At 38.0% G+C, this 24,741-nt stretch overlaps 1 protein-coding gene across 1 annotated transcript in view; it reads left to right on the forward strand.

The window, feature by feature from the left end:
• The window catches only part of LOC105228778 (kinesin-like protein CG14535), a 253,875-nt gene that overhangs the window by 156,019 nt on the left and 73,115 nt on the right, over nucleotides 1-24,741 (forward strand). The window lies entirely within an intron of this gene.

The following is a 24,741-nucleotide window of genomic DNA, read 5'->3' on the forward strand; positions in this document are numbered from 1 at the left end:
AAATGCTTTCGGGCGGATAAATATTTGACTTACTTTTCTGTGCATGAAATTTTCATAAATTGAGATTTGTATGTAGATACTTCTCAGCTGCTTAGTATATGTATGTACGTTAGTTCTATATAAGTGAAGGAGCTTGGTTTACTAGGTTATCCATAAGTTCTTGGAAGGTGGGTTTCACTTGAGTGGAATATACCTTCAGCGAATCAAAAGCTTGGACTGTTTAAGAAAGCAAAATGGTTCTCAACTCGATAAGTTATTGGTTCCACATACAGGGTAGACAACTTACAACATTTCGACGTTAGCACTATTTGTTAGTCGAAGTTCCTCTGCATGTCCTTGATATGCCATGCTCTGTGATTAAAGGTTAACCGTCTTTCGATTGCTAAACTTTTTTTTCTTGCTAACTTGGGTACTCATTCTGAACATATTAAATCATTCATTATCGGTTGTAAAGGTTTATGCAATACTGAAGAACTTTCCTTCCATGCTCCGCTCCATTGGTCCAAATTCTTCTTCTTTGGCACTTCAACCGTAGGCCCGTCTGAGCCTAATGAGCGACTTATGCTTCTCAGTTGCTGATAGGATCCATTCAGTTTATTTACAATACGAATTCTTTTTGTCATACTTGCTGTCTTTCGCTTTTCGTGAACCATACGTTTTTCAGCGAGTTTAATTTGGGAGTTCGATAATACATTCGAGACTCTATTAACATATTTTTTTACGGATACCGAAAAGCCACCAGAATGTTATACAACTACAAAGAGTTAGAAAGGATGTGCTCATATCCATATCTCTGCGAGATAATAGCGTGCCCACCCCATGTTTCGCACTGGTACTTCGTATTCACAGGGATTTATTACAATTTTTTTTTGAACCAAGTACATAAATTAATGGAGCAAAAAAATAGCAGTATTTCAGTTTATTATAACTTAGAGGTAATTTTTTATGACTGCAACACATCTGTCCTCATGGAGTCCACAAGGCGACGACATCTTTCCAATGGAATGTCATCCCAAACGGCTTTCTTTAGATCAGTCCATAAGTTCTCAATTGGATTGAGGTCTGGCGATTGAGCTGGCCACTCCATAACCTCAATCCTTTTCTCTCGAAACCATTCTTTTGCCACTTTACTAGTATGTTTTGGATCATTGTCTTGTTGCATGATCCATTTCACCATGATAGGAAAAACATGCCCATACCATAATAGATGATCCACCATGTTTAAGGTTTTCCTTGTATACCTTGGATCATATTCTTTATTAGGTGGACGTCTTACATATTCCCTTGATCCTTTCACCATAGAGAACCATTTTGCTTTCATCGGTCCAAAGAATATTTCGCCACTTTTGGAGTGGCCACAACGAGTGATCGTGTGCAAACTTTAGTCTTTTGTCAATGTGATTTTTTTTTCAAAAAAAGAACTTTGCGGGGGCTCCGAGCATACAAATTATTATCTCTCAAACATCGTCTGACTGTATGGACTCCACATGGCAGATTGTAACTCACCTTTAATTTGTGTAGCTGCCTTTGATGGATTGGCTCTGCCAAGTCCTTACTATGTGTTTCACCAGGGATGCTGATAAAATCCTTTTACGCCCACGTGTTTCAGATGATTTTTGGTATTTACAAACCACTTAGCGTCAGTGAAATTTAGATAGAATGTCCTTCAAGGGACTGCTATTATTTTTCTCTCAAGTGAAGTAGCTTCTTACTAGGTTATCTAAATTTTTTAGAAGGAAGACTTCACTTGAGTGGAATAGGTCTTCAGCGAACCAAAAGCTTGCACTGTTTAAAAAAGCAAGACAAATCTCAACTCAATAAGTTATTGGTTCCACAGACAAGGTAGACAACTTACAACATTTCGACGTTTGCACTATTTGTTAGTCGTAGTTGCTCTCAGCATCCTTGATTTGGAAAACACTAAAGGTAAACCGTTTTTCGATTGCTAAACTTTTATTTTCTAGCTATCTTCGGTACTCATCCTGTACGTGTTAAATCACTAAGTATCAGATTTTCTGCAATACCGAAGAACTATCTTTCCATGCTCCGTTCTTCTTGAATAAATTCTTCTTCTTTGGCACTTCAACCGTAGACCCGTCTGAGCCTGGGTTTCGCTGACGCAAACGTTTCCAAAGATTTTGCGAAGAACAGTTCTTTCGAATGCTCTAAGTGCTTTTTCTTTCATGTCGGGTCGTAAGCGTCAACGTTTCTGCGTATAATACATAGAATGGGAATAATGAGAGACTTACAGAGCGTTTTTTGTTGGTCGAGAGATGTATCTGCTTTTCAGTTGACTACCGATCGCAAATTAGCAACTGCTAGAAAGAGCTATTCGGCGCTTTATCGCCAGGCATACAATGTTCTTAGTTGTTTCAAGTTTATAGCTGCTAAGAGTAGTTTCCAAGATGCGATGAATATTTGTAGGTGGGCTCTAGGTACTTTGTCTTGCTTTCATTCACCAAATGACCAACCTTCTTCGCTTTTTTTTTCTAGACTGCAAAAGGCTGCGCTCACAGCTCTTGTTAATGCTTACGATGCCAATATTATCTCATTCTGCATAACCGGAGGAGTTTCACAGGGATACGTGTCAATTTAGATATGACGTCGGATAGGCAGCTCCTGTCTGTGCTGTCGAAAGCGATTTTGAAATCGACAAAACGGTGATGGGCTTCGATTTGTTTGTCAAGGATATTCTCTAAGATTTGATGTTGTGTAAAAATCTGATCTAAGGTGGATTTGCCAGGTCTAAAGCTACACTGATAGGATCCAATCAGTTTATTTACAACTGATCAATTAATCCTCTTTACTATATAAACTGTAGTTCGCTCTTCGTGAACCATAAGGTTCTCAGCAAGTGTTTTTTGGAAGTTCAATAATACCTTCGAGACAATGTTAACTTATTTTTTTAGGAATACCGAAAAGCCACTAGAATGTTCTACAATTTAAAAAATTTAGAAAGTCTCTGATCATATCCATACATCATAAGAGTATATTAAATATCAGCTTATGTTCAGTCGCTTTTCAAAAGACCCAGCGCATTACTGGGGGTACATGGGTATATTGCACATAGCACCGTTCTATTATTCGGTATTATCGAAAGATTTTTCATAATTCAACGTAAAATGTTGGTGGTGAAATGAACTTGGGTATGTTGTAGCGAATGTTTTTTGGAGAATGCTACCCAGGTAATAGTCCTCAAGTCAATATAAGTACAAGTCTCTGCCAGTAATGTATATCTGACTCTCATAAAAATAGTCTGACATACTTGTTCTAAAACTTATATTTATGTATTTTGAAGCCTTTTTTGCCTATTCCACCGATGTAACAGAGTCCGTGTTGGCAATTATTTCAATTCTATAAATTTTGTCCAATTGTTGTGGTTGTAGAAAAACATTATGGCATTTTTATCATCAAGTATAATTACATATATTAGAATAGACATCAAACTTGCTTAGGGTTGAGAATATATGAAAATGTATATATGGTAGTAACAATATTTGTAAGGAAATTTTTAATTAGAAAAATTCTATTTATTACCACTTTTAAGACTACCATTGACACTTAAATTCAAAATTTTAGCTCCTTCATAAGCTTCAATCACTCTTAAATTCAGTAGCTCGTCCACAGATATTTCCCAAACTTTCAAACAAACAAAAAATGTAACGAATTTAAAGTTTTCAACTTGCAGCGCAAACTACTGGAATTTCAATTAAATCAGAAATTTCGCCAAAATGCTGGTGTGACCTATTGCCACGACAAGCCTTCAACGTCAAAACCCATATACTCAATGTGCCTATATATGAATACATAGTACATCCAGTTGGATTGATGCAACCCTTCACTTTCATTGCGCGAAAAATATGCTTTCAAGCAATAAGTCTGTCAGTCGGAATAACCATTTGTCTGCCTATCTGTGCATCATCAGCAATAACAGCTTGTCGCTTAAAACAAATGACAACAATAACAGAAGCAACATGAGAGATTGTGGAAAATTATTTATGTGAAAAGCTCTGGCGGAATTTGAGCTCAATTTTTTTATTATACTAGGGAGTTTTTTGCAATAAACTATTTGCATCAACGATTTCATGAGTATATTATATACCTCTTTTCAAAGCCTCAACTACCCTTATACTAGGTACTAGTTTTAGGCCAGTTAAGTAGTAATATCAGAGACTCAGTAAAAACAAAGTAACTAAGATCGAGGTAAAACTTAAAGTCGTAAAATCCATCCTGCCTGCAAAATAATATTGGTATCATGAGACAAACGCTGTTAGATCCTGGAGCATTTATTAAAACTTATTCTGTGCATGTTAGTCTGCTCTTGACAATTAAAACGACATTGTAAATTTTATTGTTAACCTCTGCTTTCTCAGAGTATATAAAAGTAAGCTCTCAGTTATCCAGGTTAAATCAACATAAGAATGTATGTATGCGGATATGTCTAAAAACTGGTGAAATCACTTGCTATTCCAGTTCTATTCATTTAAGGCAAGTAATTGTTCGGTTAAGCAGTCTCCAAAGGTTATCCATCGAAGTTTTCAATTCCAGCAGTCTCTGATTATACCTTATTGCTTCTTTTATACTAGTTCCTTGTTCGATTTACAGTTCTCTGATAAGTCCATCCTCTGTTCTCTTGTCATACAGCTTACATGTGAAAGCAGCAACAAAGTTATACAGTTAAATTTTATACGAGAAAATATTAAGATACCTTCCAAAACTAGTATAACTTCTTGCTACGTATTTTATTTTACAGTATTTATACCAATTATTTGTTCTATTGACTACTTTACCAAAGGAATAATGAAGTATTTCTCTTCTGGCTGACAATAATTATGTCAGTCCACCTTTTTATACTAGTTGTTTGTTCGATTCACTACTCCCCAACTGTTAGCTGATGGTTTTCAGTGTTGTTGACAGAGTTTTAAGTTGAATTCAATAAAATGTCATATTAAGATACCTTCTAAAACTGGTATAATTTAATGATAATCTTTATTATGCTTGAAGTATTTGTTCGATTTATCATTTTCCAAGGGCTGCCTGTCGGATTATTTTTATTTAGAGTATAGATTATGCTTTTCTACTTATTTTATACCAGTTTGGTTTTTGATTTTTCACTTTGACTATCTATATTTTGTTCCTTTTGTCATAAAACGTACTTGTAAAAGTAATATTTGAGTTGTATAGTTAGATTTTATACAAGAAATTTTTTAGATACCTTCCAAAACTGGTATAATCTCTTTCTTTTGCATGATTTATACCAATTTATGCTAATAATTTGACCACTCTACAAAAGGAATGATGAAAGATTTTTATACTAGCTGCCTCTATTTATGCCAGTCCACTTATATTATACCAGTTGTTTGTTCGATTTGTCACTTTCCAACTGTAAATGTGGATTTCGTGCTGGGTTCTTGACAGAATTGGTTTTTAAATGCAATTTTGCGGGATCAACGTTGGTTAAAATGTCTGTCATGTTGTGGCGCTCACTCGCCCACACTGACAATTATTTGATGCCAGAAGCCGCCGCAATAAATGCCACACACATACAAACACTCTATACACAAAACAACAACAGCAATACTTAAATATGTGATATGTACACATATACATATGCATATATATTCTTGTTTGTTCATTTTGTTGCTATTCCGTGCATGTGTATGGGTGTGTGCGCGTGCCGCAGCGCTTCACAAATGATATCACAATAATTACACGCAGCATTACAAGTGGTAATCGCGGTATTTGTTTGTTGTTTTTAGCTCATACCATTCTTGCAGTTATTGTTTTTGCTTTTGTTGTACAGGAGTTGTTGCTGTTGTTGTGCGGCAGTTATGTTATTAATTAAATACTGCAGAATTTCTCGTTTTTCTCTCATCACATCGCACAACGCATTCTGGCTCGATTTTCAATTTTCATTCTTCATTTCGCCTTCTCTGCCTTCCTAGCTGTGAAGGTGCGTGTGTGTGTACGTGTTTTTGGTCTGCCACCAGCGGCTATGAATTTATCTGAGTGCATATTGTTCATACACAATATGTTCATGTGTGTGTGTTGTACTCACAAGTATGCTGGGAATTTCAATACTGCCATCAATCACTGCTCATCATAACACAACTATGCTTTCTATGCGTCCCTTTAACCCCAAACACCAAATACGTCTATAATTAACTTATGCTCTCATTTAACGATGTGTGCGTGGCTACGTGTGGGTGTGTGCCTGGTGTTGCCCCAGGCCGGGTGGCTGGTCGGCTAGTTGGTCGTTAGTTCGTTTGATCGTTTTCCATTTGCCATCGCTTTGGCTCAATTATTCATGTGAATTGTGGTTTTTGTATTGCATTTCAAAAACTCTTTTTATCAAGTGTTGAATGGCGTGGAAATATGGTGGTGAACTATACCACAAGAATATGTAATAAATAAGGTGCAGTGCAGCCCGTTAGCGGTCAAATGGGAGGGGTGTGTACTGGCATTGAGCTAAAAGATGGTAACAGGCGATGATAATTGCGCTTTTAGTTCGAGAGTAACCGTTTGCTAAAAGGTGGAATTTGCAAAGTAAAAGCCAAACAGTTAAAATAAAAGCGATTATAGGCACTATACCTCAAAAATTACCCACGTTCCCGGAGAATGGTTCTGACCTCTGGTGCAATGCCAATGCTACTAGTCCAAAGCCGAAATCAGAATCCTAAATCATTGAATTGAGTCTCTAATGCATTGCTGCCGGATTTATATGAATAGAAGTATGTATATACACATAACATGATTTTCTGCGTACCCATATCTAGACCACATCTATGTATTTTTATGGTTGTGGTTGTAATTCGAATTGGTCATTCAAAGGTTCACTCTTAAGAGTGCTCTCTCATCAAGTTCAAGAATTGTGATGATTGATTTGAGTAAGATTTTTATTATACCTCACAATGTATAAATTGGTTACTCGTGTCATCCCAAAAACAATCCTTAGCTCATATTATGCTACTGGTGAATGAGAAGTTATAACCTTTCCATATGGGTGTAGAACCAATGTTTCTATCTACATTTTTAAATATAAACAGCGTGATTTTGGCCTACGTCGCCTGAACATTTGATAAACATGTTTGTAACCAAACGCTGGCTAACCGATTGGATAGCCGAATTGAAGTGACTACACAAATCACTATCATCCGGATTTCCGTATTTAGTCCCATAGTGCTTTATGAAAGGAGGAGAAAATTAGGTTGTCAAAAATTCTTGCGGTATTTTCGCTAGTTGGCGCTTAAAGCGCGTAGTTCTAGTTTTATTCGTCGCATCGGGTCATGCTATACCTTTTTGGAAAGCTAACACGAGTTTGATTGATTGCCGTTTCTTTTAAGTCGTTCGTGAGTTATAGCGTCGCAAACATGGAGCAAAAGAAAGAGAAAATACGGCATATTTTACCTGTCGTCGAAAATTGCGATAAAATTGCTGAATTGGTCGAAAGAGACCGGCATAGTAGTCATCAAACTGTTATAAACCATTTGTCACTAAGAAGCTCGATGTATGGGTGCCACACGAATTAATTCATTAAAAATACCGCAAGACTTTTCTGACAACCCAATATTACGTTAAGTTAGTCTGGTAGGCTAATGAGCAACTTAAAGACCACTTCTGGTTCAGTGCGATACCGCATGGACTTTCGTTACGAAGTCCATGAGAAGAAGTCATCCTCTAGGATGCTTTGACGTGAGTTTCAATAGCTTCGGTGGCCTCACTAACGATATCTGCTCCAGTTTCTCATACCGTAACTTGCAGTTTACATTTCCTGTGGTCTTTACGATCTCCTCCTCCAGTTTCTCATACTGTGGGGCTCCCAAATGCTTAAAGTGTACCCTTACCAATGCGGAACATTTGTTTTCCTGGTGCACATGTTTCCCTAGTGCCTTGCTATTGACATTTCCTGTGGTATTTTTGATCTGTCATCCCCATTCTGCAAGCGTATGCTGCCACCAGACTATGATCAGTGAGTATTCCAATAATTTTCCTACAGTCCCTTCTATCGAGGGTCAGTGGAAACTTTTTATATTTCCGATCTACCGTTTTACATATGACTTTTGCAGTCTTACACCCAGGTACATGCAGATCTGCGTAAATCCAATATATTGGTTTCCAATACTGATCACGTTTTCGGGTAACAGCCATACGACACTTTTGGCAATCTCATCCACTATCCCATTGTCTTCGATACCTTAGTAACCTGGTACACAGTAGAAGAGGAATCGCTCAGTTCTGGCAACAGTTTTCACTGCCGCCCAACTTTCCAAGGAGTTCATCTCTCATTCATCCTTTTAAAATTTCATGATTAATGAAAGTTGCTTCCCAACCCGTGAATGCTAACAACAGAACCTTTGTAAGCGTAAGGGTTTGATAGAACTGCTTAACATTTTTAACTTTCCATTTCCACAGATCTTACGAAAATATATTTGAGATCAATAATATAATAGAAATAAGAATTGAAGGAAATGAGGAATTTAACTTTTTTACTAATGCAGGTTCTTTTAGTAGGCTTCTAAATCTTGTAAGAAGTAATGGGAAAAATGTGTTCGCGAATATTTTACATTGTTTGAGATGGTATTACTGGGCTTATCTTTCGAAATAGAAATTCTACCATGAAGTTGCTTGTAAAACGTTCAAGATTTTATCAAATAGATAAAGTAGAAAAAAAAAGAAATATTTCCTGGTAGAGAGTTGGTAAGCCTATCCTCAGCATAAGCTCCAATTACGTTAATCTTGGCGCAAAAGTATTTCAAGCAGTTAGTTTAAAAGCCGAGAGAATCCATATATCTGGCAAGAGCTATGGTATATAACAATTACAAATGATCTCTTAGATCTCAAAACATAATTGAGACTATAAAATTCCCGCGAAATATATATTGTAATATACAGAGTCTGTCTCCGCTGCTGACTATCAAACAACGGATTGAAATAGTTTTGGAAATTGTCGAGGATTAGTAATAAAACCATTTAGTAAAAAATAATTGTCTGGTCTATGGAAGTTAAAATATAATATTGAAAGTCCCTTTTAAGCACCCGACACTGTTTCGCTCCCCGACAGCTAAAACAAATGTGATAGTCCATCAGCGATTTCTCAACTCCTACTCCATTTTATATTTTTTATTGAAGAAAAACCTGAAAAATGAGCACTTGGCAAAACAAATAATCACCCAGATTGAAGAATAATCCAATTACAGCACAAAAACAGTGGCGAAAATAAATAAACAATAAACGAAATGAGTCGAAGAAATACAATTGGCGCTGGCGCCTTAAAACTCCACTCGAGTTGCTGTCGACTGTCAAGTGATTAGTTTGCGGGAGAGCGAAAAACCACAAATAACAACAAAATATGATAATAATAAGTGGCATAGTAAAAGCACTGATGTCATAAGTGCCACACATGTGTGGCAAGCGCCCAGCAGATGTGGCAAATAAATGATACTTGTAATGCTTTATGGTACAAGAGTTAAAAGCAAGTTTTGTTTACCCGACGCTTTGCGCTCGAGTGGCAACCATGCTTTGTACTTAGTGATGCATTCCCATTATTTTCCCGTTGATTTATGACAGGCCTAATGACATATTGAATGTGAAGAATTTTTGTAAGATTTCTAAAGATTGTCTAAGTTTCGAAAATATTTTAAAAATTGGCTTTCTCGGCACACACACGCTTCGGTTAGTCGAAAAATTCCCATCTGTCGCACTTTGGACGCCCAAATTATTTAAAATATTTCATTAATCTAGTTTTTGTTTTGTTGCAACATTTTTATTTTGACTTTTCGGCACACGCCCCTCTCATTCTCATCGCTGTCAGAGCACATTCCCTTTGCTATTCGTGCTGGAGCAGTGATCTGCGCAATTTAGTGACATGATTTGCTCGCAGCGACAGCCGAGTTAGAAATGTTAATGACCAATTTGGAAAAAAAAAATAATTTTTTCTCTCTTTCTTTTTCCTCGTGCATACATGCATATCTACATATACATACAGTATACATACATATATACATATAGCAGATAGAAGTGTATATGTTTTCCAGCCAAGAAACTAATTGTTTTTTAATTTCATCTGTCAGTGTCTTCACTTTTTCTGAGCATTTTTTTCAATTCAGAGTAAACCAAAAACAAAAATGTTACGCGTAAATTAGTCAAATAAACTTAATTAATTTTTCTGTATGTGTGAAAAATGCCGACACTGATGGTTCATGAAATATTATTTAATTTTTTATGGCTTGCTTCGTTGAGCGGCATTGTGTGTGTTGATTGATTGATAATGAAGGCACAAATTGTTTATATGTATGTCCAAATATCAGTTGATGAATGTTTTTAAATTGAACAGCTGTTCGAAAAATTAAGAGAATTTTGATATAATTTAATATTTTTAAATGCCTGACATATGTGATAATATGAAAATTAAAGCGAATTCTTACAGGCGACCGCACATGGCCTAGGTGCGGTGCATTACGCCCATTGTGGTCTCGAGTGGTGATCAAATTAACACGTTGGCTGCCAGTGTATCACAGGTGATTACGACAAAAACTCCCAGATGTCAAGAAAAATACTTGTTGTGCTTTGGCCTAGGCGTGTATATTGGCGGCCAACGTGTTAAGGCTTATCCACCCACTCAGTGGGTTTGGTAAGCAATCTAATTTTTCCACCCCTGCTGCCCATTGTATTTTAAGTTGTAGGATTGGGAGTTGTGTAATATATTCTCTCTCAACCTCTGAAGGCTAGGCATTTGTATATATATTATAATGTTCCAGCTTCTCATCATCCTCCAGGGTTCATTGCTTCGGATAACTCTTGAAGCTGCTGATTGATGTGGGGTAGCTTAGTGGAATTGTGGTTCCAGCTACCCGCTTGTTATCTTCTGATATGTTAAGAATTTCGAGCTGAAAGACTTAATTGTAGTCATTTAGTTGGAAGCTACCTTCTACATATGGAGAAGAAGCTCGATTCTATTCTTATTTCACCCTTTGATCCGTCGGTGTCAATGCAGATTTTGCCGTTGGATCTCTCTTCGGTCGCATTGCTACCTTAGACCGAATTCCTAACCAAGGTCGAGTATGATACCATGCAGGACTGAGGCCGATTCTGAACCCAATTACCTAAAATCGTAAACCGACTGGCCGTAAGTATTACCTTTCATTTTGCTTGAATATTGACCCGATTATCAGAATAACATTCAGAGACTTTATGAATATAGTTTTCATTACGTCCGCAATCCCCAGCAATCACTTGTTCCAGGGGTATAATGCGGAACTTTTTCGAGTTAGTATGGGACAGATGACACTTGTTTAGAGCCAATAGAGTCTTCCTATATTATCTATCCCTTACATAATTCTGAGGATAGTAGTAGTAGAGCTGTATATCTCTAGCAAGCAGTCGAGCTCATTGAAGGTACTATCACCTCATTTCTGTTTGGGCAGCACCCACGAGTATACTATTGAAAACAAAGGCAGAAATACGATATTTATCAAAGTCATACGCTTGTAGGTTGAATGATCCCAATCGATATTGGAAGTTTGCTAATTCTTTAAAGACTAAAAAATTTAATGGAATGATGACAAACAATCTCCCTAAAACAGCTCCCACAGCTTTTTTCTTTCGTATGCTAGAAGGACAATTGGGGCATTACCGCTTATAACTAATATTACATTGCGTGATACTGTTCTATAAGTTGATGCGACTCTGAGGGATGCGGTGAAGTCTGGCTACTACCTTAAGCCGGTATAATAACTCAAGGCTGATTGTCGTCGACATTCTCTTTTCATGGCTGGGGCCTCCTATGTTGGCCGTTAGTCGGCCCAGTTGGGAGGTGATCTATGCTGCCTTTCCTGCAGCGGGCTGGATTTGTACTCAGAAGGTTAGTCTGGGGTCCAGTCTTACGCCTAGGTAGTTCACTGCTTTTTGTGCCCTAAGACCTGGAGGTTATGTGAGTTGAGACATGCTTCCTGATTAAGCTTTCTTTGCACTTCTTCTGTATCTCTTGTTATAATTATTGTAGTATAATAATGTGATTCGTCTGGCATTTCTAGTTCTAATAGAGCGTCGTAGCTGATATCCCACAGTTATGGACGTAGAATGGATCCTAGTGGTGCTCCTGACGTCTAGTTGGGTACAGCACTTTCCTGTTGATATGGTAGCTCCGCACCACTGCTTTGAGGCAATCGGGAATCTTAAAGTTATTTTTGAGAGCGTCAATCATATTCAGCCATCTAACGCTGTTGAAGGCGTTGCGGACATCAAAAGTCGCCAACAACACTATTTTTTTGTATTTATGCCATCTATGCTGCGCGGCTTCTACGCTTTCAATGGCGCATTTTATAGCTCCTATAGTTGATTTGCGGGGTCTAAAGCCGTGTCGTCCTGGGAACAGCCCTCCAGCTTCGTTGAAAGCCGCTTCGACTCTGGGTTTAAGTTGTTTTTCACAGAGCTTTCTCGCTGTGTCATGCATGCATAGTGAACGGTATGCTGATGGCAAGTTGGGATCTCATTTTCCCTTACTGATTAGCACCAGCCGTTGCTTTTTCCAATGTTCAGAAAATATTCCGGCTTCAAAACAGGCATTGTACATGTTCTGTAGTACTGCCGGCCGCTCTGCAGCGATTATTTTGAGAATTTGGAGGATGGTTTTGAGCTTGACAGTGACTAGTTGCAGCTCTTCGAGGGTAAACTGGGGAGTTTGCATAGATCTTAGAGTGCGTTCTAGACCGCTAGCCCTGGGTTTACGATGTGATCCATTTTGGCAGCAGTTAAGTCAGGTGGCTTTCTTCAAGCGCCGAGTTTCTTCATTAGTATTTTATACCCGAGTGTGCAGAGGGCTTCTGTTAATATCTTCGGCAGAAATGTTGTCAGACAGCCAGTCCACCAACCTAACTACCTACCTTTCAAAATCCTTTCTACTCTCTTCTTCATACAAACTCCTTTTCTTTCTTAACAACTATTAATACATTAGACCAACAATAATGACAGCTGTCACCTTCAGTATCGATTGGGCTGTCACAGACGTACGTTATATAATGCGGAAAGTGTCAGAAAAAATGTCAACTCAATTTCTCTGTGCTCACTTAATTTGTCTTCTCCCACACACACACACATACATCAATGTTAGTTTTTCTTGTATTAGAAAATTGCCTGCTTTTTCGCACTTCAAACACATTTCCTCCTTGCTCAAACACACACATAGCCGAGCACTCTTTCTTCGCTGCCGAAGCTTTGTCGAGTCAAAATGTTAAACGCTATTTTGACAGCTTTATCTGTCAAAGCATTTATTTGTCCAAGCACTAACGGCCGGCCGTGTGTCTGATGCCTTGATGCCTTGAATGGTGTACTAATACCAGTAAAAAAATATAAAAGGCACGCATACATATACCAGCACATATCAGGCGTGTATGTAGATGTATGTTTGTGTGTCTGTATATATTACTCGCCTTCAATACTAAATCAACTGCGATAATCATGTGCTGATGAGGATGCGAAATCCAACCAATCCGCCATAGCTAAAGACTCACAAAGCAATGGTTGTGGCTGACATTGAATTTGTGCTATGTATGTGTTAGTGTGTGTATGTGTTGATTCGTTGGCTACAACTTGTGCGCCTGTTTGTATGCTTCGGCTATCAAAATACCAAAAATGACGACGTTACAAAAGTCAAATTAGGCCAATTTGTAACAGTCGATGCGATAGACAGACTACCATTACAATTACACGCGCACACACACGCATTTATGCATTTTCACACACACATACGCATACATTTTGCATCCACTGCTGCTCGTTTTTATTGTAGTGGTTATTTTTGTGCACGCTTTCGTTTTTTGTTATTGTTCTCTGTTGAGCATTTGAAGAGGGTGCGCTTTCCTTTCCACATTCGCTTTTAGGTTAGGTCAATAGCAATGATCTGTATACATACAGGCACACATACATACAATCATACATATATACACACATATTCAATAAGTATCTGTGTTTTTGCGGAAAAACTAGGCTGGGTTATTAGGTGGCATGAGTTTACAACAACAAAATCACAACCAAATGTTTGCAGCTTGCGAGTGTGAGTAAATGCGCATTCTTTTTCGTGATTTGTTTTTATTGTTATTCTAAATGGTGCTAATGGCGCAATCAACAAACAGTTGGACAAACCGGCGAGGCGTCTCTCGCATTCGCATTGACCTCGCACCCGCCGGCAGTTTGTTGAACGCCTGTATCGCGCTTGTGTGTGTGACATTGTGTGGCATTGCGTTGACCGCTGCGGTCCTCGCTGTCCGTCTGCACTTTGATTGAGCCCAGACACGCGCGATTAATTACCGCGTAGATGTGTGAAAATCAATATTGAATCAAAAGTACATGAGCGTATGTATGTTTGTATGGTTTTGAGAGCCTGTTTGCGGTATCATTGCATAAAATAAATATACTACGCATATTAATTAATTCGTAGAAAACATATATTTATGAAAAATTTCAATAAATTTTTCCCTTAATTTATTCGTATATAATTTTTATACGGTGAAAAACCATATCTCCAGACCTACTCGACCGATATAGACCAAATTTTGTATATAAAGTTACCATGAAATTTCTATATTCCAGTGTGGAAGCAAACGAAATGGGACTACAACCACGCCTATTTCCCAAATAACGCAATTTTAAATTTCATCTGATTCTTTCACTTTTCAGAATGTAAATAAAACTTGGAATAAAATGCCTGTATAATGCTTAAAAGCTTAATGTGGGTCACCTTATGACCAAAAATTGTCCAAATCGGTTCAGAAATATTCATGTTCCCATATTCCGAATAAGTAATTCAAAGTTCCAATTGCCAACTTGTTATCCAAAATATCGGCAATCTGTGAAATATATTAAACAAATTCGTTTCTAATAATATAATATCATGCCTCTTATTTCTTTAGCCACCACATACCTAATACAAAGATTTTCGAACTTCCAGTTGACTTTACCGCCGCATATATCGGCAAATACTAAATGTGAGTTATTTAAATAAAATTCAGGAATAGACCCCACTTAACATACAAACTTTATGCACCTGTAGGTTTCCCCTGGCTTTCATCCAGTCAAGTTGCCATGGTTGCACAGACTTAGTTTGCGGCTATTGGCTCTACATATTCTGACTCCTCCATGCAGACCTTCCCAGGTGTCTTCTATCATATTCCCTCAGGATCTACAGTAGTTATTCTTTATAGATATGTTATAAGAAATTCTGATAAAATCGTTTTTAGAACCATATTTTAGACAGCTGGTTGAATCTAGGAACCCCGGGTCCAAAAGTGTAGCAATTTCAATACACAAAAGATATTTTCATTTGAAAACATTTCTTACATAGTATAGCATTTATTGGAATACCCGTTCACACGACAGTCAGGTTTAAGAAACCGGAACGGCCCGGATTTTTATCCATCCAACTCGAAATTACTTCAATAATGTTTTCTACTGCTACCACGACAGTAGTATCTTCTTGAGTCCAGTTTTTATCGAAGTATGCTTTGTTCTTTGAATGGGCGTAGCAATCCACGTTTAATGTCTTCAATTGACTCAAAACGGTTTCCCATTATTTGAGTTTGCTGATAGAATAGCCAGAAGTTGCGACACGACATTGGTTGGAAGTTTGCCAAAAAAAAAAAAATCAGGAAGAGTCAATGCAGTATGCGACAGTGCATTATCATTGTGCAAAAACCAAGAATTTTCGGTCCATAATTCTGACCTCCTTTTACGAATAGATTCAAATAGAATTCCTTATTGCCAGTTTGGCCGGTCAAAAGGAATTCGCAGTGCACCGCACCTTGACAATCGATGAAAACTGTCAACAAAACTTTGACTTTTGACCTACTCTGACATAGTTTTTCCGGCTTCGGCTCCCATTTCCCACGATATTCAGCAGATTGATTGTCGGATCTGCTAGTAATAATAAGTTGGTCTTGGAACCAATAGTGGTTTCACTTTTCATAGGCCCAAATGATTTTTTACAATGGTTTTCACTAATCCTTCCAAGGATGCTAGTAAAATCTCTGACTAGTAATCATCGATTTTCAAGTATCAATTCCTTTATTTTCGTGTTAATCATCAGTTGATGTTGATGGCTAGAATCTCTCAACTCTATAAAGAAATTATAAGAAATGCACCGATTATTCTGCCAACCTCAAAAAACCCCAACTATAAACTAACATCCTAATCTTCTATTACAAAAATTACTTTATTAGGCGAACCGCGAATATTTTCCCTCAAATTACTACCGCTTTATCTAACTCTTTAAGCAATATTCGGCAAACATATAGCCTATCATTAATTAAGAACTTAGGCATGACCCACACTTACATAGCTACGTAATCACTACACTATGAAAGGGTTACGCCGCGCCCACTCAACTCCACACCACGCCCACCCAAATAGCATTTCGAAAACCTGAAAAGGATTGCCTTTTTGACTCATCCCTCTTGGTTTTTTCGCTCTCATTTCGACTGCTATTGCTTTTGTTGCCTTTTTGTGTTTTCATTTTTCTTTCCTTCGTAATGAGTCGCACAAAAATAAATTACACAGCAGTCACGCGTTAGTTGCCAGTGTTGTTGGCCAGCGTGGGTGCCGCTTTTGTCGTGGAAGCGTTAAATTAGTTGATGAAAATGCCTTGCCGTGTAGTTAATACAATATAATTTGATTATTTGCTTAAACGTTTTGTTAAGCTGCTGATAAGATCCGCAGTGTCGATGGGGAAAAAATGCCGCTTTTGTCTGCTTTTGTGAGGCGCTGAGGATGTATGGTGTTGCTTGTTGAGTGGTACTCCGTTGGGACATTAATAGGATTGTGGGCAAATACGCGTTGTCACCGAAAGCTTTTCATAATTGCTGATAAAATTAAATTAGACAAATAAATAGAAGCACAGCAACAAGTGGTTGGAAGTGAGTTGAGTGCGGAAATTGTATGGTTTGGAAGCTTTGAGTTGGTCATTTTTGGAGAATTTAGTGTTTTAAGTCTATTATAAAGTTTTATGGTGGAAAGATGGTACAAAATTCACTTAAGTGTTATATATTTCGTAGTTCCTATAAATTTATAGGGGATAGATCAAGTCAGCTCATGATACTTTCCGGGAGCAGTTCATTCGGCCATAAACGCTTTAAGAGGTAATTTTTTAGAGTTTATATGACAGAGCTCTATTAGCTGCTTGCTGCCATACAATAGTTTAAAAGACAATGTTCATATACACGACTTTCCTTCTTGAACGATAATTACTTAAAAAAATTCTTCCGGCCACTCATTAGGTTAGATTAGATAAGTCTATTGTGCACTCTCCTAAGTCACATCGTCTCAACTAGCCCCAACATAGTTTTAAATTCCTATATACTGCAAAGTGCTTTGAGGCGATGTGATCCCTATTTGGATCATGGATCCAAAGACCTTTATCCTGTGCAGGCTGCTGTGCAGACGGTTAGCAAATGTTCTGGTATTTCGGACTGCAAGTTACAGAACCGGTAATTCGAAAAAAAGATAGGCCCATGTTAAATAAGTGCTTCTTGAGCTAGTGTAGACGTCGACAAGCAACCTGAGTTTTTCCCTTGAGAGGTTGATTACACATTTAAACTTTTTAGTGTTGTAACCACCCATTAGCAATTTGGCATGGCGCATTCCTAGGAGTTGTTGCCAATGTTTCTTCCTACCTACTGCTTCATCTTTGCTGAGCAGCCCATTTATGGTGTGGGGACCAAGAGCAATGAACGGTTCCGGTTCTACCATGTTGGTGGATGCTACAGAGCGGGCAAGCTTATCAGTCAGTTGTTCTACTTGTATACCCTTCGGCGCCAGTAGCGATTTGATTTCATCCGCAGAAATTGATTTGAGTTCTGGTTGACTATCACTTAATATAGCTATAAATTCATTTCAATAGTTGTGTTGGAGGTTCAACTCTACGCACCGACTTATAACAACGACTTCCGTTTGAAATATTCTTGGATGCCATGGGTATAAAGAGTTTTGTACATGATCCTGCGACCTCTGTGCCAATTTTCTCCGACATTTTCGAGCCGTCGGTGTACCACTGGATTGTACTATCCCTAAGCACTAGCTCGAGAGCGGTTAACCTTTTTGGTAATGGTATTCCTAGGAAGAAGAGCCAGTGGTATTTCGCCACTTAGGTCGTTCATGCGTTGAGAAGAGATTACCTTTCTTTTGCCAAACCTTTATGCTGTCATTTGGAGCAGAGTGTGCTTGGCGACTTAACCGATTACTAGATGAGTTCCACCAAGACTTCAAGTGCGACCGTCGAGCATGTGCGCAAGGCACCCAACACGTAGTCAGTTGAAATGCTTTACGCCAAAAAAAAAAACGATTATTAGATACTGCCAGAAGCCATTTATCCGAACTATAAGAACAGGCTCAGTACTCAATCGAAACAAGAAAACTATTACTCGAGTGAGTGAGTGGGCTTTAATGAAAGCAAAAATATACTGACTTTCTCAGTTACTCCTCATATCGCCCCCATTTTGTATTTTATTGGCATATTATCGCACTTCTCAAAGATATTAAATATATAATACATGTGAATTTTTGAGTTCAAAAATGACTGATTCGAATTATCGGTTCTTTTTTGATGTTGCCTCAAAATCTGGATCAAGCTCGAAGGTATTTTTCTTCATCATTCCTACTAGTTCGCTCACGCACTATAAACAACTACTAACAATTTTGAAACTATATGCTACTAAATAATATTTGAAAGTTAAAAGAATATCCTCAACAAAAAAGAAATCCCTCGCACTGCCACAAACTAATCACATCAGGGAGAACAACAACCCACAAAATCAGTAGCTCTCGCTTTAACAAGCTGAAAGATTTTTCACCAACATAAAATTTGCATTTCAAAAAAATGTAAAAATAAAAAGGATATTGAAATCAATTTCACTGAAGCAAAAGCAAAAGGAATGCAAACAAATGAAAAAAATCACCCAGAGGAGCGCCACTTAACCATGCAACACCGGAGTTGCAGCAGTCGTTTTCCCATGTCGACGCAAACGAGTAACCAGCGGACAGCGGACAGCGGACATCAGACAAAATCCACAATTTGCCATACATGTTGTTGGGGTTTTTTGGGGAATAATGCGGGTGTGTGGGTGTTTAAGTATACTAGTGTGTGTTTGTTTTACTGTGCCTGCGTTCTAGTTGATTGGTCAATGGTTTGAGGGCTATTGTCAGTCAGTGCTCTCGATTACACCGCGGGCTTTTTGCATTTTGATGGAGTTCTGGATACAGTGTTGTGGTGGGTTTTTACTTTTATTTGATACTTGGCTTCCTTTCAGTTTTTTTTATTTTTATTTTTTATTGAATGGTATTTTTTGGCTAATTGCTTTTATTATACCCTGAACAGAGTACATTAAATTTTTCACGGTTTTTGTAGTATGCAAAATTAAACGTCGGAAATTCTGTAAAATATAATATACACGTATGTATAAAGGATCGGAGTGTCTAGCTTAGTCGATTTAACCATGTCTCTGTGCCCTTCCTTCCGTCGGTGTAGACCCGATTTAGTACCTCAGCTTAAGAGTTATCAATCTGAAATTTAGTACAGACTTTTCTTTTCCTTACTTGTTGGAATCGCTTATATCGTGTAGCTATAGCATATAGCTGCCATACAAACTGACCTATTAATCTCATGTTCTTGTATTGAAAACTTTTTATTTGACGAGGTATCTTCATGAAATTTAGCAGAGAATATTATCTTAGGCAGTAATGCTATCCCTGAAGAAATAGTTCAGATCGTAACACTATACCATATAGCTGCCATACAAAGTAATCGTTAAAACTCAAGTCCCTGTATGGAAAACTTTTTTATTTGACGAGGTATCTTCACGAAATTTTGCAGAGATTATTATCTAAGACAATAATGCTATCTCAGAAGAAATAGTTCAGAACGCAGTACTATAGCATATAGCTGCCATACAATCTGACCGATCAAACTAAAGTCACTGTATGGAAAACTTTTTTATTTGACAAGCTGTCTTCACGAAGTTTGGCACAGGTTACTTTCGAAAGTAAATCTACAATCTCTGAAGAAATTGTTTAGATCGGACTACTATAGCATATAGCTGCCATACAAACTGAATGATCAAAATCATGTCGTTGTATGGAAAACTTTTTTATTTGTTGAGATATTTTCATAAAATGAGGCTCGATTTATTACCCAAACTAACGGTAAAATCTCGGAAAAAATCGTTTAGATCGGATCAATATAGCTTATAGCTGTCATACAAACTTGCCGATCAAACTCAGAATAAAGATCTTTTATACCATTTTAAGCTATAAAAACTACACCTGTGTAAAGTATTATAGCTTCGGTGCAGCTGAAGATACAACGTTATCTTGTTGTAATTAATTATTAATGTTTTATTTAGTATTTTTATTTTTTATCTTATTTTTCCGATAATTTCCTTATTTTTTATTGCACAATAATTTTTTAATATTTCACTTTCAGCCTTTTTCACAAATATTTTTTCCACTTTTTCTAAATTTTCATTTTGCTTGCTTGTATGAGCTTTAAATTATTTTTTTTCTTTTTGTTTTTCTTCACACATTTTCACTTGAAATTCACACTACTCCACGAATGCATTTACACCCACTTCAAATCGCCAGCTTTTAGTTAACATTTTTACTCGCAACACCTTTTCGTGTGGTGCTCACAACACTCACTTAGCGCGGCCGCTTGTCCTGAATTCGCCTCAATGCCGGCTTTTGCCAGCGCGTTTGCACAGCTCTTTCCCTGCTTGGCTTAAAAGAAAAAAACAAACAGCGGCGCTTTGCTGCATTTGTATTGAAATTCACTTGACGAAATGTTCACTTTAAATCGTTTTATCCCCATTTAGCTGCAGCGCCGCACTCATACACCCACACACATACCCTCACACGTGACGCACTTGGTTGTATGCTTTTTGTGGCACAAAAGAAAAAGTGTTGAAAGTTTATTGTTTTTGTGTTGCAGTGAGCATTTCTCTACATTTTCACGTAAGGCTGTCATTGTTGCTGTTGTTGATGTTGTTGTTTTATTTTGCATCATTTACCGTTAAGTATTGCATTTTGCAACGCCCATTTCTCAAACACTGCGAACGATTTTTAAAAACGTGTGTTGTTTGCCTTTGTTTTTGTTGTTTAAGTGCACTCAAGTGACGGCTCAACTGTCACATTTGCTGCTGCTGCTGCTTCATGTTAAGTTTTGTTGTTGTTATTTTTAGTATTTTCTACTTTTTTGTTGCGCTGTGCAGCACTCATTTGCTCTCCTCCTTCTTGGCGAGTTTTGTTTTCTTTTTTAGTATTTTTTGCAATGTGTCACTTGTCATTCGCTGTTTACTCGGCTGCCGTTTAATGTTATTGTTGTCAGTTATACTTTGGCTTGTTGCAGTTGTGTGTGTGTTTGTATTTGTGTGCCTCTTAATTCTATTTTAACATTTTTTCGCGTTGTTTGTGTTGTTTTACTTTCCGCTTTGGCTCTTCAAGCCAGTTGTTTATGCATTCACACGCTCAAGCACAATTCAATTGTCACTCAAGCCTTTGTTTACATTCGTTTGACAATTCATCAAGTTGGCATTGCGCCGGCTTGAGTTTGCAAGTTATCCATACTTTCATGTGTACTTAGCATCATATGTACAGATATACATATATTTGTATTTGAGCAAACATATAGTGAGTTGAGAGTGTTGGGGCGCTGAAGTGGAACTAAAATTTATTGTAAATGGGTTGAGTAATGGAGCTTTTAATTTTCAAATTTTTTTGGAATGAAACTAAAAATTTTTGGAGCATGTATTGCATGTAATGGATCACTAAATTTTCAAGTACTCTCTGACAAATACTTAGAAAATTGCAAACTAATCCAAATGTACATATCTTCCAAAAAAAGTTCTCTAGGAGCACTTCTCAGGCAATGCATTGAACAGAGTACATACATTAAGTTTGCCACAAGGTTTTTAACACCCTTCTGGGATGCTTCAAAGTATATATGCAAGTCATCAGAGTGACTAACTGAATCGGATTAGCTATGTCCGTCTCACCATCTGTATATATGCGTACTAGGCCCTCAGTTTGGAAGTTATCTTCCCAAACCCTTTGTATAGTAAATCCTCGACTGACTTGTCTTTTAGAAGATGTAGTTTTGGATATCATCCTCCTTGCCGGAGTTTGTAACCTTCAGCATTGTCCAATCATCTGTCGGCACATAAGGATTTTTCCTAAGAAGCCGCAGCGCATCCTCCGCTTTTACCTTACCAGGTATCAGAACCTTCACCTTCGGTATGGACAGAATGCAAATGTGGTCCATTATTTCTAGAACGGCTCCCAGAGCAGTAAGGGTGATCCTTACAGTTTAGAATTTTGACTCCATTCATTGGCGTGCTCGGGTTTCCATCCAGCCTTACAAATTTCAGTTTTATCGCTTTCCAATTCTCCATGGGAATGGCTTTGGTCAATTAATGCCAAGTTCCACTTGGCTATCTGTTGTTATTGTTACCTAGATGGACTTGCTAAGTTGTCATCGAAGTCATCCAATGGTAGGCCTAGGAAACGCACTGATTCGACGTGGTGGATCATAGGGAGAGGGGTGTCAGATGTTTAGGGTTAGCAGAGCATGTAAAAGGGTGGGTTGTGTCATGCGGGAATTCGTTGCACTTTGGACCTACATGTATTTGATATGTCAGAGTCGATTTTGGATAAGTATGAGTTTAACCTGCTACCGTATCCAGAGCGAAGCAGCGCAAGGGTCACTCTCCATTCGAGCTCTTCGTCTACAATGAGTATTGGTTTGACTCCAAGTACGCCATTCACTGAGAGGCAGTCGGTGAAGGTGTCTGTTGCGCACAAAGTCCGGTCGGCGTATTGCTTTATGTCGTCGACGTAGTTAAATAAGGACCTCTTGATGCTCCAAGGAAGCAGTTCCGCTACAAAAAGGTGACTGCAGGGATGATTTCTGCGAAAGCACACCAGCAAAAATTGCTTGGAGAGGAGTTCATATGCTCCTTAACAGGGAGTATACAGAGGATACATCAAGAGCCACCCCGTTGTAGTCCGGAGTGCAGTGTTTTGACATGTCTATAGCTTCCTTGTCTGCGTTTCACTGCATTCAGGCGACCATATTGGTGCGGCATAATAAAGGACCGGCCGGCGGATTGCTTTGTACGTTGCCAACAAAGTTTCTTTGTCTTTTCCCCACGTGCTGCCGGTTAGCGGCTTGAGGATTTCGTTGCGGCTTTGTACTTTGACAATAATCGCGGTCGTTTGAGGAGTGAAAGTCGAAAGTCACACCTAAAATTTTAAGGTTATTGAGAGTCAGAATTTTAACGACATCGGCTGCAATATTATAGTCAAGTCTGTATCCTTTTGTCCATTTAGGGAATATAGTCGCTGTGAAATTAGTGAGGGAGAGTGTTACGTTCGTGCAGCGAGAAAGCGAGAAAGGTCGGTGAAATAGCTGTTTATCGCTATGAACGTTAAAGATTTCGCCCTATTTGGATTTACAGCATCGTCCTTTTTCTTTTTGTTCGTTTAGCCGGTCCCGCTTTTTGGATTTTAGCGAATCGCTATGTTTTGATTGCAATTGATTCCACGATTTTCTCGAATCTATGAACAGTGAATGTGAATTGCGCCGCGATGTATACACCATCCTTCCTCCAAGAACCGCCGATTTATAGGTAATTTTTGCTCTCAACCCCTCTTTACCTAGTTTTGCTATCGGCTTAGTCTTTATCCCTGACAAAGCTTTTAGCATCACCAGGAGACTGGAGTATAGATTTCTCTTAAAATTTTGGTAAACATCTTTTAGTCGAAGATAGAGCTCATTGTGTCGCTAAACACTAATTTAGTCATCAAATACATATGTAACTATATCAAACACTGAGTATAAATACTTTCAATCAATGTTGCTAGAAGACACTTATTTTCTACAACATGTTGCCTGAGCGTGAGAAATGTTGCTAACGACACACGCAAAAAACCAAAACAACTCAAACAAATTCGTCTATTGAAGCGAATACAAAAGACTGCCACGTGCTGTTGAACCAACAAACACATACCATTAACTATCATATGTGTATGTATGCATGAAGAAAATTACGATATTAACGAATACAAACAGAGAGTGAAAGAGAATGTTGCCGGCTGCCTAGCGTTGCCACATTATTGCGTGACACATGCTGACGCTCTCTCGTGCGCTCAGTTGCAATGTTTTGAAAATTTTCTTTGCCACAAATGAACATAAGTGTGTGTATGTGTGCTTACTCTGCCGTAAACGTGTGTTCAGTGCGGGAAAATGTCAGCTTGCATTGGCGTACGACCGAGCTGACGAAGCGAGTCGACGAATACGCCAAGGCACAGCAATTCAGTAGCAAATTCAACTTCGACGGAAACGGAACTGAACGGAACGTGAAATGAAGTGAGTGGCAAAAAATGTACAATTGTACCAAGTGTCTAAGGTGATGGCTGGCAGTTGGTGGTAGAGTGGTTGTGTGCGACCAGCTGGAAAAGCACGAAATTCTGTGGGATGGTGCAATGTGAATGGCCGCTTTGGCTCGTAAATAAAGGCAATTTGATGTGAATGTAAATTAAAAAAAATTCTAAATTGCAAGAAAAAATAATGCTGAGAAGAAATCATGCATTAATTATACAGCAAGTCGGTATTGCTTAAAAATATTTAAATAAGTTTTTGAAATAAAAAATAATTACTGAAAATGTTTATTGATTCAAAAATTAAGTTGGGAAATTTTAAATTTC

This window comes from Bactrocera dorsalis, chromosome 1 (genome assembly GCF_023373825.1).
Source record: "Bactrocera dorsalis isolate Fly_Bdor chromosome 1, ASM2337382v1, whole genome shotgun sequence".
In the NCBI taxonomy this organism is placed as follows: Eukaryota; Metazoa; Arthropoda; class Insecta; order Diptera; family Tephritidae; genus Bactrocera; species Bactrocera dorsalis.